The 15232-nt window shown below is 48.1% G+C and overlaps 1 protein-coding gene across 1 annotated transcript in view; it reads right to left on the bottom strand.

Annotated features, from left to right (window-relative positions):
• Positions 1-15232, bottom strand: part of EXOC6B (exocyst complex component 6B) — a 310684-nt gene that overhangs the window by 19047 nt on the left and 276405 nt on the right.

Below are 15232 nucleotides of genomic sequence, written 5' to 3'. Positions count from 1 at the left end.
CACCGAGCCACGTCCCTCAGCACCACGTCTCCGCGGCTTTTGAATTCCTCCAGGGATGGTGACTCCACCGCTTCCCTGGGCAGCCCGTCCCAATGCTTGACAACCCTTTTGGTGAAGAATTTTTTCCAATAGCCGACCTAAACCTCCCCTGCAGCAACTTGAGGCCGTTTCCTCTCGTCCTATCGCTTGTTACTGGGAGAAGAGACCGACCCCCCCTCGCTCCAACCTCCTTCCAGGGAGCTGTCGAGAGCCACCAGGGCTCCCCTCAGCCTCCTTTTCTCCAGGCTGAACCCCCCAGTTCCCTCAGCTGCTCCTCGCAGCACTCGTGCTCCAGACCCTTCCCCAGCTCCGTTTCTGTTCTCTGGACACGCTCCAGCACCTCAAGGTCTTTCCTGGAGCGAGGGGCCCAAACCTGAACCCGCTATTCGAGGCGCGGAGAAGACTTCCTCCAGCACAGCTCGCGGGAGCCTGCCCAAGGAAGATGGATCCAGAAGAAACTGGTGACACTGGGGTCTGTGCCCAGGGCGGAGGATGCAAAGGGCAGGGGGAGGGCATGCAGGAGGTGGCCTCAGATGCCTCCAGCTCCCACCGAGGAGGTTTGCTCAGCTTTGCAAACACACCAACCTTCCCCCCCGCAAAGGCACCATTGTTCCCCCTATCTAGCGGTGTCACCTGCAAAACTAATTTGGCCTGTGAAATAACCCGGCAATTTGGGTGGTTGATTAGAACTATTTTTATAAGGCCGCGGGATATGTATTTCCAGGGTCTGAAATAGTGTTTGGAAAACAGCGAGAGCCATTTAGAGCCATTTAGCGTATTCTACAGAGAGGCAGACGCACAAGCAAATGGATATTTAAAACAGCTGTGAAGACAAGACTGGTAGGAAACATTTGGCTAAAAGCAAACATAGAAATAAAATAACTTTGCAGAAGGTTGGAAATCGGTGAATTTGGTAATGCCCGACTTTGGGAAAAAAAAAAAAATCATTGTATTTCTCCGACTTCTAGAGACTAATAAAGTACCATGGAAAACATAAAGAGTAAAGCCCGTTATTTCACATTATATTTTCCATCCACACCATAAAAAAAGTCTCTTTTTTGGTTGAGTGGACACCACCGAACTTCCCCTTGGGATGGCTCATCACTGCTCTTAGCACCTACAGGATCAAGCAGATTTTACGTGCCAAGGCCACGAAATTGCTGGGCTCCAGCTGACGGCGATGGGTGAACTGGTGCTTTTGGGGGGGTTGCATGGTCTAGACCCCAGACTTTCAGGCCAGCCCCAAAATGTGCTTCCAGAAGGGGTTAAAAGAGGAGGGTTTAAAATTCACACCCGTGTTAGGTTGGTTTGGAAGCCTGGCCAGTCACCTCTCACCCTAAAGCAACCCTCTCCTTTTGAGAAAACATCGAATTTATTTGAACCCCTTACATTTTTGGTGCATGCAAACCATTTTGGGAACTTTAAATTTGAGAGGGAACTAATGTGGAGGAGGGAAAAAAAAAAAAAAAACAAAACAAACAGTGTTTGTGCGCGGAAAACATGCAACGCTTGCTTTTGGCATCCTGAAAAACCTCCTGAAAATACCCACGGTGCCCCAAGTCCAGCTTCCAATTAATTAAACCCCCAAAATCTCGCAGGGCACGCTTTCCTGTAACTAAATATGATGCGAGGAAGAGGCTGAGCACCAGGAGGGAGCCCAGCCGAAGCAGCTTTTCCTCCTGCTACTGCATCCACCGGGCTCGTGCTGCAGCCGGGCAGCCCTGGGCACGGGGAGACCCAGCAGGATTTATGACTTTTTGTTGTAGATTAAAAAAAAAACAAAAAAAAAAAAAAAAAACCCACAAACCCTCAACCTTCGGAGGAATCTGAAGACAAAAGCAAAGGCTTCTCCTTACGCGGTGTCACACTAACCTCTGGATGGCCTCGCACTTATTGTCACAGGTATAAACAAAGGCGGGTTTTGGGTGCCAAGAGCCGGGTTAGGAGAGAAAGGAGCGGCACCGCCGCCGCGAAATCCCCTTTGCACTGACACCGAGGGTATAAATCCCGGGGAGAGATGTTTTACGACGTGCACGCGGAGTTATCGCCGTGTTATAAAGCGATTTGTGGGGAAAAAAAAAATTCCGCGATAGCGGACGACGGCGAGGTCCCGGCGGGGCGGGGAATTCGATACCCGTGGCCGGGGCGGCGATGGGGAGGTGACGCGAGGCTTTGCGAAGGGCCGGAGGAAATAGCAGAAAGTCCCTTTTGGGGTTAAATATGGGCTTGAAGCGTGCTGGTAGGGCTGCGAGGGGAGGGTTTGGGGTGCGAGTGGTTCCCCGGGGCTGAGACGGGACCCCAAAAAAAGGGGGTGTCCTGTTTAAGGAAGTGTCTCGCCCAAGCCTCACGCTCCCCCCGTGCCACAGCGGCCGGGCCCAACGCTCAACAGTTTCTCAAAGGCAGCTCCTTTTTCAAAACTTTGGGGAATTTGAAATGCGCCAGGAGAAAACTGCTCGCGGTGAGTTGAAGTAAATACGGAGAGGGGGTTGGGGGGAGGGTGGAAGATAAGGAGAAAAAAATGAAATGAAAGGAAAAAAAAAAAAAAAAAAGGGAAAAATGAAAAAAGAAAGAAAAATAAAATTAAAAAAAAAAAAAGATAATAAAAAAGAAAGAAAAAGAAAAAAGGAAAACAAGAAAAAGGAAAACAAGAAAGAAGGAAAACAAGAAAAAAGGAAAACAAGAAAAAAGGGAAAAAGAGAAGACAGAAAATAAAAATAATAGTAATAAAAAAAAAGAAAGCGAAATTTCATTTAGAAGCAGTTTCAGAGGTGGAGGATTTGCCAAAGCAGATAAAAACTCATCTGTGGAGCCCACATCTCAGATTCAACCCAGATTTCACCACCAGACTTCGGGTTCCAGGCCTGACAGACCCACTAACTCCCCACTGCCCCAGCGCGGCCGTAGGTGACGAAAACCCTCCGGAAACCAGCGAGACCCTCAAGAACTTGCCCAACTCGCACGACGCTGGCGCACTCAAGCCTAAAAACTAACCACGGCTCAGCCTTAAGCCCAGCCTTAGCCGCCTCGCTTTGAAGCCCAGCATCCCTTTTTTCTGGGCAATTTCAGCCCAGAACGAGGGGGCTGCCGCAGCCGGGCGCTGGCACGATACGAAACCGCGCTGTGCCATTTCCTTCTCTTGAAAGCGTTTCGTTTTTCTCCAGGTTTCTCGGGCGGCCAGGGCTCACCCGTACGCGCGGGCATTTCCTCCACCGTTTCGCTGCCTCATTCACTCCTTTCCGCCGCGTTATCCTGCCGCCCGCCCAGCCGGGCCGAGCCGTCTGCTCGCCCTTTCCTGTGCTCCAACGGCCGTGTTTGAGGAAGGATAAAACGGCATGGATTTGTCTTTATTTACACCAAACTGTTCGCTTTCTTCTTTCTTTTTAATTTTATTATTGTTTGATAGGAACATAAAGCAGAAGCCCAGCGGATCAATGCCAGGGGCTCCCAACCAAAGGGCTCCTTGCAAACTTCCTTTCGGTTGCTGTAACATTTTTTGCAGGGTTATGAACTCTTTAAACAAACAGCTGAGGTCATTGTTAGCTAAGGGAAAAAAAAAAAAAAAAAAAAAAAAAAAAAAAAGGAGAAAAAGAATCATTTAGAGAAATAAAAAAGGCAAGACTAATGTTACAGCCAGAGTAGAAGCTGCTCTGCAGAAAAGGGAGCTGAGATGGCGCACGGCAAAAACATCAAAGAATCACAAGTCTTACACACTCCTTCCATCTGCCAGTCGAAGCCACTCTCTCCACATTATTAAGATAACACCACCTGGCCTCAGAAGCCCCACTGTATTTTGAGATCTCAACCCCAATTCTGAAAGTCACTGCCCACAGAAGAGGAACTTCTGGCGGCAATAATACTGTCCCCTCCGATTTCTTGACATGGTATCACAAGATAAGAGCAATCCCAGCCCTTCCAGTGCCCAGGGTGCTGGAGGGGCAGCAGATGGTTCTTGAGATACTTTATCCTCCAGTCAAGCTCGCCCAGAAAGACCGTCACCAGAGCAGCATCGGCGCGATAGTCATTTATCAGAGTCAAGTATCTCATAATCACTTATATCAGGGATTCAAGACTTTGTATCCCCCCAGAACTGACACTGAAAACCTCGACTTCTTCCTCAACAGGAGGAACTTTGCAAGAGCCGCACATCGTCCCAAGGACGTGTCCGAGCCACCGAGCAGAAGGTGACGGCAACAAGGCAGCTCGTTCCCCGAGCAAATTCCAGCAGGAGGTTTCCCACTGGCAGATACAGAGGTTTGCAAGTGAACACTCACGACGTGGGTGGAAGGATATTTTAACGCTTCCCAAGAACCGCAAAGCTTTGGGTCCAGAAGGAAAGAAATTCTGCCACTGGGTACTTAGGAAGAGAAAATCTCATGGATACGAGAATAATTTAAGTGGGGTGGCGTGCTGTTCCCAGCAGAGGAAGGTGATGTCCTCAGCCATCTTCCCCCCATCTCCTTCAGGCGATGGCTATTTCCAGCAAAACCATCCACCTGCAGCCGCAGCAGTTGCACCCGCGGCAGGAGGCAGTGTGCAGTTAAAGCGCTGAGTGCTACTAAGAAAAGGGGCTTGGGAAAGGAAAGGGAAGGAATGCCGACAGCGTTATTGTGGGAAGGAAATAAATCACTAACAGGGCGTTCATCAAAGCCAGAGGATGCCTGAGTGACCCTATCAAAGGCAATACATGACTATCGATAAATTTAGACAAAAGGGAAGAATGGGATATAAGCACGTTGCAAGAGAAAAGGCGGAGAGGCCTCTTAACCTGAAAATTTACAGTCAGAGAGAAGAGTCTGCCTGGCTGCCTCTACACCCAACCTCTTCCCATCTCGTGATCCCTACGGGATAGAATTACTCGTCCATCCCCGGAGGCAATCGCATGCAGGGTTTCATTTCCAATTGCCAGCGATACTACAATTTCCACTCAGCAGGATTGCTCTCACCCTTTGGTGAACTTCGCAGTTTGGGAGAACCAGCCCGGAGTCTGCAGTTGCTGTCTCCCCAGAGGTTTGCTGTAAATCATACATGAAGGGCAGGATCCATCTCTGACACGACTCACCCTCACCTACAGCAAATCCAGCAGAGACAACCTAGATGTACAACCCCAGGAGAAGAGAAATTGGGTACACAGCACTCCTTGCACCCCGAAAACTTCATGCAACTTCAAAACTCCACAGAGAAAATCCTGTTTATATGCTGCTGCTCACCCATCTTTGCTGCTAACAAGCCTCTCTCCAAGCCTCGTTTTTCATTCCTGCCTTAATGTTTTCTTCCCACATTTCTTCCTCTTGCTTCAAGGTTTTCCTCTCTGAGCCACCGGCTGTGTCTGATACTCTTTTCTCTTTAAAAAAGGGCTTATTTTCTGAACGGCCCAGAAAACCCTCAGTCTCCCGAGGCAGAACCATGAATAAATTAGACAGTGAATTCAAAAAGAAAGAAAAAAATTAAAAGTAAAGCCAAGCAAGCTCATGATATGTGCTGAACTCTCCTTGTGCTCAAATACAAATTTTTCATGACATCTCATCACTTATTTAGCCCGTGGGTCTGCGACCTTCTGCAGATCGCTGCACTCCACCGATAGATGAGTCGCACCTCTGCCCACCTCCACGCTCGCCCAGCCCCAGAAGAGCCAGCAAAGCCTCCAGAAAACCCCAGCCTCGCTTGAAAGCAAGCATATTTAAAGAGTGGTCCTACAACTGATCTATAGGACTACTGAGTTTAGTAAAAATGAAAAAAAAAAAAAAAAAAAAAAAAATCCTCGTAGACTGAGAAGATTTAGAAAGAAACGCCAACGGAGGTAGAGATCATACGGGTTATTAATCATCTGCCCGCTCAGAGGCTTGATCTAATGCCTAAAGCAGAAGTGAAAAGACAATGTGATGGGCAAGAGGGAAAACAAGGCTGGTTTTAGCAGCCTGGAGAACCTCGGGCTTTTGATATTCTCCTCCTCTTGCCCCGCAGATGTGTGCAACATTAAATACCGCGGTGCGTGTCCAACCTAACCCCTGGGAGGGAGCCACCAGAACGGCTCCAGCAGAAGTTCTCCTCCTCCTCCTCCTCCTCCTACCTCCTCCTCCTCCTCCTCCTCCACCTCCTCCTCCTCCTCCTCCTCCACCTCCTCCTCCTCCTCCTCCTCCTCCTCCTCCTCACCTCGAGCAACTGCGTGGTCATGGCTGCTCCACGCTGGGCAGCGCAGGTTGTTCACCCTGAACGGACACAGAAAATAACTAAAGGGAAAAAAAGGAAAAAAAAAAAACAAAACAAAACCAAACCAACCCAGTTTTCTGCCAATTTTGAAGAGGTCTCTGTGCTCCAACTGCAAAACCCTTCGGTGGTGAAGACGCCACGCGGGAGAAAAGGCTGTGATGGAGTTGCAAAGAGTATAACGAAGCTGCGGGAAAGAGCGTGGCAGAGTCGTTATTGTCCATAGGGATGGTGCTGTTGGGGGTGAACTAAGCCCTAAAATGCTCCAGGAAATAAAGATGAACAAATCATAGAACCACAGAATGGTTTGGGTTGGAAGGCACCTCAAAGATCATCTAGTTCCAACCCCGCAAATAAATCCGAGACATGGTTTTGGAGCTGCTGAAAATCGGCGGCTTTTAAAAAAAAATAATTTAGGGAAAAAAAAAAAAAAATACTAATTAGACCGTGCAGGGCTTAAGGGTCAAGTCATTTATAGAGTCAGCCAGGGGTTCACAAAAAGGGCCACGTCCTCAGTCCTGAGCAAGTGTTAAGGCAAGCACCAAATTAAGCAAGAGTGGCTTTATATAAATTTATGTCTTGGGACCGATTGATAGAAGGACGGGCCAACCCCCCTTGAACCTCACCCCCCCTGTAACACCCCTTTCCCGACGGATTCGCCGGGTGCAACAAAGCGTGAGCCCTCGGCGCAGCCCCTCGCTAGGGACGGCGCTTGCTGGACTTCCCCTCTTATCCTTATTTCCATGAAACTTGGAGTAATTTAATAATAACCCCCCGCCCCGTGGGAAATTTCAGCGAACACTTTCGATGAGTTCAGAAAGGGTTGGGAGGAGCAGAGGGGGAACCGCACCGGCAAAACTCGCAGGTAACGTGACTGCCTGGGTCTCGGTTCCCTTTGGAAAGGATTACACTGGATATAGGATCAGATCTTATCTCTAAAATGCTCTACAAAATGTCACGTATTATTCTATATATCTTATAATACATCATATATTTTATATGATATATTTTATATATCATATTTCATATATTCCAGGCAAAATTTATGGGCAATTCGGCAGCCTTCTTGCCCAGGGCCATCACAAAAGAGAAAAAGAAATATCAGCAAACTCTTTCAACAAGTTCAAAAGGGGTTGGGGGGAGTGGAGGGGAAAACGCACAGGCAAAACTCGCAGGTAACACGACTGCTTGGCTCCTGTTTTCTTTGGAAAGGATCAGACTAGGTATTAGATGATATAGTGTATATTATTACATTAAATCATATATAATATAGCATCAGTATATATTCTATACTATATATAGAATATTATCTATATTATTATACATATAAAATATATTTGGGGGTCGGACTAGATGACCTTTAGAGGTCCCTTCCAACCCAAACTATCCCATGATTACTCTATATTCTATATATCCCAGGCAAACTATATGGGTAATTCAGGATCCTTCTCGCCAAGGGGCATCACAAAAGAGAAACACAAAAGGTTCAGGATGAAGAGACAGTGTAAGAAGCTACAACTGCGAGGAGAAATCAAGTAGGGAAGGGTACAGAGTGTTTTCAGCTCGAGATTTTTTTAAAAAAAGGGGACAAGGGAGGTTTGTGGAGTGTGTGCCGGGAGAAGGGTGCACATGGCGTGTGCTGGGAGGGGAACCACGTGCAGTTCCCTGGGGGCTTAAGGAAGCAGCAAACGGTTTATTAAGAAAACCGAGAAGGATGCTGCTGTACCTGGACCTGCTGGCACAGCCACAGTCACGGACTTCAGCCACCAAAGGGACTCAACAGAGACAGATTTATTGCAATAACTAATATTAATTAAGATCTAGGATCAGAAATGGGATGAATGTGATTTTTTTTTTTTTTTTTTTAGCATTAACTTACTTGGAAACAGCAGCCAACAAAAAATCCTTAATTCATTTCAAATCCATGCAAAGAAGTTGCTTAACTCCGGGAAAGTGAGCAAGCCTGGAGTTATGAGCCTAATTTAAAGCCGATAAGGATCTGACCCATCCTTTGTGGTTTATGGAGCTCGAAGGGTAGCAGTCCTCCCCAGCCTGCCGCCACGCGAGCATCCTCGTGGAGGCTGGGGAAAGGGGAGGGCTCGCGTCTCTCATTACTCCCCCCTCCCAAGGCCCCACTGCAGAGTTTACAATTTAATTTTCTGCATTTGTAATCTGTAGCCCTTGTGTATATAATGTCTAATGAAAAAGGCCTTTTTAAATTAACATGGTATTTGGAAAAAAAAGCCATGTGTTTCTGTTTCATTATCAAACTACATTTACAAAGAAAAATGTACTCGAGCAGAGGGTGATCGGATTTAGTTGGCAGGGACACAGGACAGTCAGAAAACATAGATAGCCTTACGTAAATGTCTGCACAACATCAGAACGCCTTTGGGTACAACTTTGTTCTTGCTCAAGCTAATAAAAACCCCTCCACGATCCAGGGCTTGATGCATCAGCAGCTTGTGCATCCACTGGGCTCTTCTCAGCCTCTTCCCCCTCGTCCCCTGACCCTGCCCGGCGCCGATTCCATGATTGCTCTTCGGCTGACAACACATGAAATGTGGATCTTTTGAAGAAACCACTCCACTTTTCCCTCCTTCCTTTCCAACTCCTTCCTTTCTGGACGGGTTCCTCAAGACAAGGAGGCTCACATGGTTATTTTTCATTCAATTTAATACTTACAAGGGTCAATCACAAATACAAACTGGCAGGTAGAGACCTCAAAGTTGTAAGCACGGAGGACCACAGGGTATCTGGTGCTCAAGGGATCCCTGAAGATCACCTGGTCCCTGCTCAAGGCACGGGGCTGGAGCAGCCTGCTCAGGTCATCATCAGTTGGGTTTTAGGTATCTCCAGAGATGGAGACTCCACAACTCCTTGGGGCAATCACCTTCCCTGTTCAGTCAAAGCAGATGGCCTGCTAAAGAAGACAAGACCATACAAGAGAAAAGCTCAGCTCTATTAGACCTTAGAGAATCCAAACAGGGGCGAGCTGCCAAAACCAGACTTCCCACCGATGCCGCTCCCAGAACAGCGGTGGGTGTTTCCCCTGCTTCAGATATTTATCAGGGTTGGAAAAAATGCTCGGCAAATCAACTGTGCATCTTCAAGAGGGCATTGAACCAACCTCTTCTCCGAGAAGGCCCCCACTGCCTTTTCGAAACCATTTCCCTCCTGACTATTTTGGGGGGACACGCGCTTTTCATTCTTACTCTCCTTTCTCTTCCTACCGCTATGTCCTCTGGCTCCAGGCCTTTCCTCATCCCTGTTGCTTAATTTTTTTTAATCCCAGCACCTCAGAGGGAGGAAGCCGTCCTGTTTTCCTTATTAATCAGAAATCTCTGGCACTGACCACAAGAAAAGCCTCCAAGAACGCTGAACTTTTGGTTCAATGCACTTCATCATAATAGAGCTACCAGCATGCAGAGCTGATTTAGTTTTGCAATTTTTTTTTGTGGAAATACCTTCCAAGCGCTCGCCTTGGCCTCCAGAAATCCTCTGCTAGACTCAGAAACACGGCAGGAACGTCCCAGAAAAGTGGTTGTGTTTTTAGTAGCTACCACATTCCTCAAAAGCGTCAGTTAAGCCATTGTCCTGAGTCTGCAAAGCTGGAGAAAGGAGGCGGGGGGGGGGGGGGGGGGGGGAAATGGTTTTTCCATCTCATCTTGAACATCTATCATTGAAATGTCATTGTGAAGGAAGCCCCTCACCAGCAAAGCAAGCCCACCACGCGTGTCTGGAAAGCACCTGCCACGACCTCGGCTGGTGTCCCAAGGTGGGGACAAGTTGTTCCCTCGAGCACCCCTCCCCTGCACTGACAGCTCTGCTGGGATTTACGGGGTTTATCATTGCAAGGCTGATCCAGGGATCACCGAGCACCCCTGCTCTGCTTTAGCGGCACCTAGATACGGACAAACCCCCCCTCTTCTGGTCTCCTCTCTGAGCAGAGGGCTGTTTCCCCAGAAAAAAAAAGCATCTGAGCAGATTAAATAACGAGGCGTCCGTTTCCCCGGAGGATTTATCCCATCCGTTAATACAATCTAAGCACCTCAACCCTCATCCCTCCATCACCTCCTCAAAGACTGTAATTAAATTCTATCTTTTTCTCAGCTGATTCAATACTTCCCCACGACTGGAAAAGAACAAACTGGTGCACTTGGGCTCTCTCCACCCTAAGCGATGCCAAATGCAAAGGCAAATTCCTGATAGAAGAGGACAGAAACAAGAGGTGGAGATGGAGAGGGCAAATATTTAGCTACCGACCCTGCACTGTGATTGAGACAACAGCCGTGTCCACTGCTGCCCACCCACAGCCACCGCGAGGTTTAGCTATAGACAGCTACATCCACCCTGCACCCTCCCAAAACTTAAGAGCTTAGCAAAGGAGGTTAAGCTAAAAAATCAACATCCACATGAAGATGGACAACTGAGGCACAGAGACATTCCTGGCTAAGGATTCAACACATTTCCCAAGGTGTAGGATCCGAAGCCGCCCTTCTTCTTCCTAAAATAAACTAAAAAATCTCATTTAACCTTATTATTCTCAAGGCCTTTGGAGGTGAACACCTCGGGAGACACGGTCCCCTGGCACACACCGACACAGGCTGCGCCGGCACGGTTTCAGGCTGGGAGAGGTCTGAGCTCTGAGTTTCCTTGATTTTTATCAGGGTTCCCTCAGACTAATATTATTTCGAGGTTGCCTTTGGTACTTAATCCCGTTCCAACACTGGATCTGACCTCGTCGTGGCACGAACTGTAAGGTGAGTGTCCTCCACGGTTACAGCGAGAAGGCCCAGGGAGGGCGGCTGGCAGGGCCGTGAGGAACCCATTTCTCTGTTGCAGGGCTCACGTAATTCTAATTCAATGCAGTTTATTAATTGTCCTCCCAGTATCTTGGAAATATTGCGTATTGCTTTCAATGGGAGTTACACGGAGGGCACGAGGGACAGCAGCCCAAGGGGGGAGAAACCTCCCACGCGCAGCCCTGCTACTGCCTGCATAGAGACCCCCTAAAATAAAAGGTATTTTTACCCAGCATGAAGCGCACATGTAATGCTGAGAGATGATTACGATTTTCAAAGTTCTCACCTGAATCCTGCAAATTTTGGATGCTTTAAAAAGAAGGAAACAGAAAACCACAACACCTGGGAAGAAAGCACATTTTGCATTACCACTGAAGCCTCCTTTTTCCTCGTATGCTCCTTTCTGAACTCGCCTTTGAAAGAGTTAGGCAGCTTGTGTTTTAAATTCAGCCACATCAGCTTTGATTTACTGCGGCAGCGAATTGCTATTTATTAAAATAAAAACAGCAAACTTTGTCAGGATTCAAGTTCCCATCCCTTTCAGTTTAAGAGTCTTTAACTTCATTACCTTGTTCTCACTTAATGGGACCAAATAAAAAGCAGGACTGAACGGATTTTTCTCGCCTAATTTTTTTCTCTGCTGGTTTTCAGCTCGTTCATCCTCTCACCACCAAGGAAAGCATCACAATTCTTGCTGGTTTCGCAGGGCCTCAGCTACTAATCTCTGTCTACGACACTCTCCCCTTCTGTTCTGCATTACAATTCAAAGCTCCCTCTCTGCATCGACAACTTGTTTGCGGCGATTCCACACGCCGTTAAGTAAACAGAGTTGATAACTCGGTCACAGAGGAGGCTAAGACAGGGCTTTTGCCCTCAGAGAAAAAACTTTCGAGCCCAAGAAGCCTGGAGAGAAAGACAGAGGTGGAAAACAAGAGCAGCGGGGCGATGCTCTAGCCCCGGGACACAAATCCTGCCTTTAACCCGCGGGCTGCTGGAGGAGGAGGTTTGAACCTCGCGAAGCCACGTTGGGCCTGGTGGCACGAGCTCAGCTCCCGGTTTTCATGGCTGCTTGCCATGAATTTCAACCTGTGCCCCATCCAACGGCTCCCTCCTCACCTCGACTCCCCCGGCCGCTTTCCTCCTGCGCAGCCTAACCAAGCATTTCAAAACACGCCGCGATGTTGTTTGTGAAAACTAATCTTGCTTTAACGGCCTCTTTCGCCAAGCAGACTTCGCCATGATTCCATACCCAGTATTTCTGTCCGTACAGATGCCTTAAATTTTCTTCCGAGTTTATTTATTGATCATATAACATTGATAGGATGTTCCAGAGATAACTACAGACCAAAAGCAATTAACCCAGCGTTGAACTTCAGTTCCGAAAAGCAGCAGCATATAACCGTGCGTCCGACTGGATGCGAGATTTTTGCAGTCATTCATGATATTGTTTTACCCGGTCGTTAATAATAAATCGAGATTGCTCCTCGGCAGGCTGAGGCCGATAAGCTTCGGAGAGCCGCCCCGGTGGAAGCGCCACCATCTGACACCATCCCATCTATCTGAGCACGCCGCTTGCGTCGGAAGCCAACGGCAAGGCTGAACCCAGGTCGTTGCCTCCGTGTAACAGCCCCGCGACACATTCCCAGTCAAAAGGGGAGGCCAAGGAGGAATTAAAAGTAAAACCAGCCCCGTGCTGGTGGAGCTTCTCATCGACACTGGGGAGCTTGCAAGGCACCGACGCTGCGAGCCAGCCTTGTGACTCCAGTTCATGTGGATAGGCTCTGCGCGGTCCACATCACCGGGGGGTTAAAACAGTGGTGATCCCCCTGACTCCCCCAAAAAATCGGGATCTGAATTAATTTGCTATCAGGGAGAGATCCAGAATGACTGAAGGTCGCTCAGCCTTTCCCCTGCATCGCTGGGTGTTCACATATTCCCCCTTCCCTCTCCCCCTCCAAAGCCTCTGAAATATAAATTACTTTCGCGGAAAAAATGGAAACTTGATCATTAAAATTAGATAACTGAACAAACTCGCAGCCGGGGCCGGCTAAATCCAAAGCCAAGATCAATTTTGTTAGGAGGGAAAACTGTCATTTAATCGATAGCCATGTGCAATGTATTATTCTGATGCTTGACATAACCCTGGCACGGTGCGTTAACACGGCCAAACACGGAGACCTTGCCCAGCACAGGCTTGGCTGCTACTGGGAATACTTACAACGATACCATCTGCTAAGCCTTTAAAGCTGGGGTGACATTTTAGGTGACCGGTGAAGGGTGGAAGTGTTTAATTTAGGACACTTTCCGGTACAATCATAGCAATAGGAGATCTCATAGATAAGTTACACTCGCCAGCATCCTTCTGGGAGATTTTTTTTTTTTCCCCTTTTGCTACCCGACAGGACAAAGGGGCCTTTATGGTGTTTTTAGCAAGTCTGTTTATTTAGTACATATTGTGGCTGATCCGCTGTTGAAATATCATCCATTTCCCTCCCCTGAGAGATACTCAAAGGAGCAGCAAGTAATCAACTTTAAACAAAAAGGCCATCTAAATATACAAAAAGAGGAGAACAATAGCAGCATTAATTATAAACCAGGCAGGCGGGTTTCCAGGGGGAATTCATATGCAGGGAATTTGTTTCTGCACAATTTATTTCTCTCTCTGGGGGGCTCAGAAGAGCGGCGGCAGCTCGGAGAGGCTCGAGCGGAGCGTTATCGCAGGGGAAGGAGCGGGAAGATGAGGATGGAGGGATGGGGGAAGAGAAAAGCGTCAAACAAACTGGAACCAACACGAGCCAAAACCAGCAGGAGAATCAAAGCCACATGAGTCTGAAGTTGGAAACCAGAAGTACACGCTTGGTCCTGCTTGGTTTTTGCGAACAATAAATAGCAAAGGCAGGGATGTGTCCCACAGCTCTCTGTAAAATAGGGACTCGCTAAAATCTTGATCACTTCGATAGAACCCCAAAATCTTCCCACACTTCTGTAATCCATCTCATCCCTCTCCCACTGCTGGCCCAGCAACCTCAGCAAAAATCCCCCCGAGATTATACAGCAGCTGGATGCTCAACTGGGAGCTGAGGTCCAGCCAGCGCTGCGTTATGCACATCTATCTCAGTGCTTGAACAGTCCCCACAGAAGCCAGAGCAGTATTTTAGTTTTTAATTCAGCTCAAGTGGAGCAAGCTCAAGGCAGGATTTGTGCTTTAATGAGGTGTCAGTTCTGCAAGTGTTGGCCAAGGAGTGTCAGTCCCTACAGAGCACAGGATGCGAATGCGGGGGAAACCCTTGCCTGGAAGAGATTGCATTTTGCTCTTCTTTAACCCATCAAAATAAGGAGAAAAGCACATTTGTGAGATGCCGGAGAGGAGAGGGTGAAGGACCTAACAAGGGAGATTGCACAGGAACCCAGCAAAGCTCACACACAGCGTGCAACACGCCGGGGGAAATAATTATTCAGTGGCATCCAAAGGACTTGCTGGGGAGGGACGCGCGAGGAGCAGAGCTCTGCACCCCATCGACGGGCACTTCCCACCCGTGCAAAAACCTCACGTGGTTCCAGCAGCGCAGGGAGAGTCTCCCTGATGATTATAAGAACTCACTAATTAAAACTGAGTTGTCAGCGCTGAGCAAAAGGGCCGTGAGAGACGTGGGAATCGTTCGTGCATCTTCCTCGGCTGGCGTCATGCACCCAGTTTCGGAGACAGTGATGTGGAAGGGATGGGGATGGACTGGCAAGCAGTCAGGGGACAGCAGCACCGGGGACGAGCAGATGCAGAAAAAATCCAGCTATACAAACAAAGAGGATAAATATATCCACTCCAAGGAGAACCAGGGAATGTCAGGCTTAAATTAAAACCAATTAATATTGATGTTCAACGGTAGAAAAACTTTGGTAGCGGTGAGGACAGACAGTGCAGGGGAGCCTGTGACACCCCGTCATCAGGGTGTTTTTAAAGAACAGGGTGGCAAAATATCGTCACAAATGGCTTGGGTATAGTGATGAATATCGTTCGTCAGAGGGATCTCTGCATCCCTTCTAGATGTGCTTTCTGTGTCGGGTTGGTTGGACGGCCACTCACCCAGGACCTTTAATGCAAGGAGAAAAAAAAAAACAAAAAGTGACGTGGTGCAGCCGTGTTCTGTTATCTGAGCTTGGGAGCACCTCGGGAGAGGCGTCCACCC

Source organism: Tyto alba, unplaced genomic scaffold (genome assembly GCF_018691265.1).
Source record: "Tyto alba isolate M040663 unplaced genomic scaffold, T.alba_DEE_v4.0 Super-Scaffold_6, whole genome shotgun sequence".
Taxonomy (NCBI): domain Eukaryota; kingdom Metazoa; phylum Chordata; class Aves; order Strigiformes; family Tytonidae; genus Tyto; species Tyto alba.
Note: the sequence above shows the minus strand (reverse complement) of the source record. Positions and strands in the feature narration are given on the sequence as shown.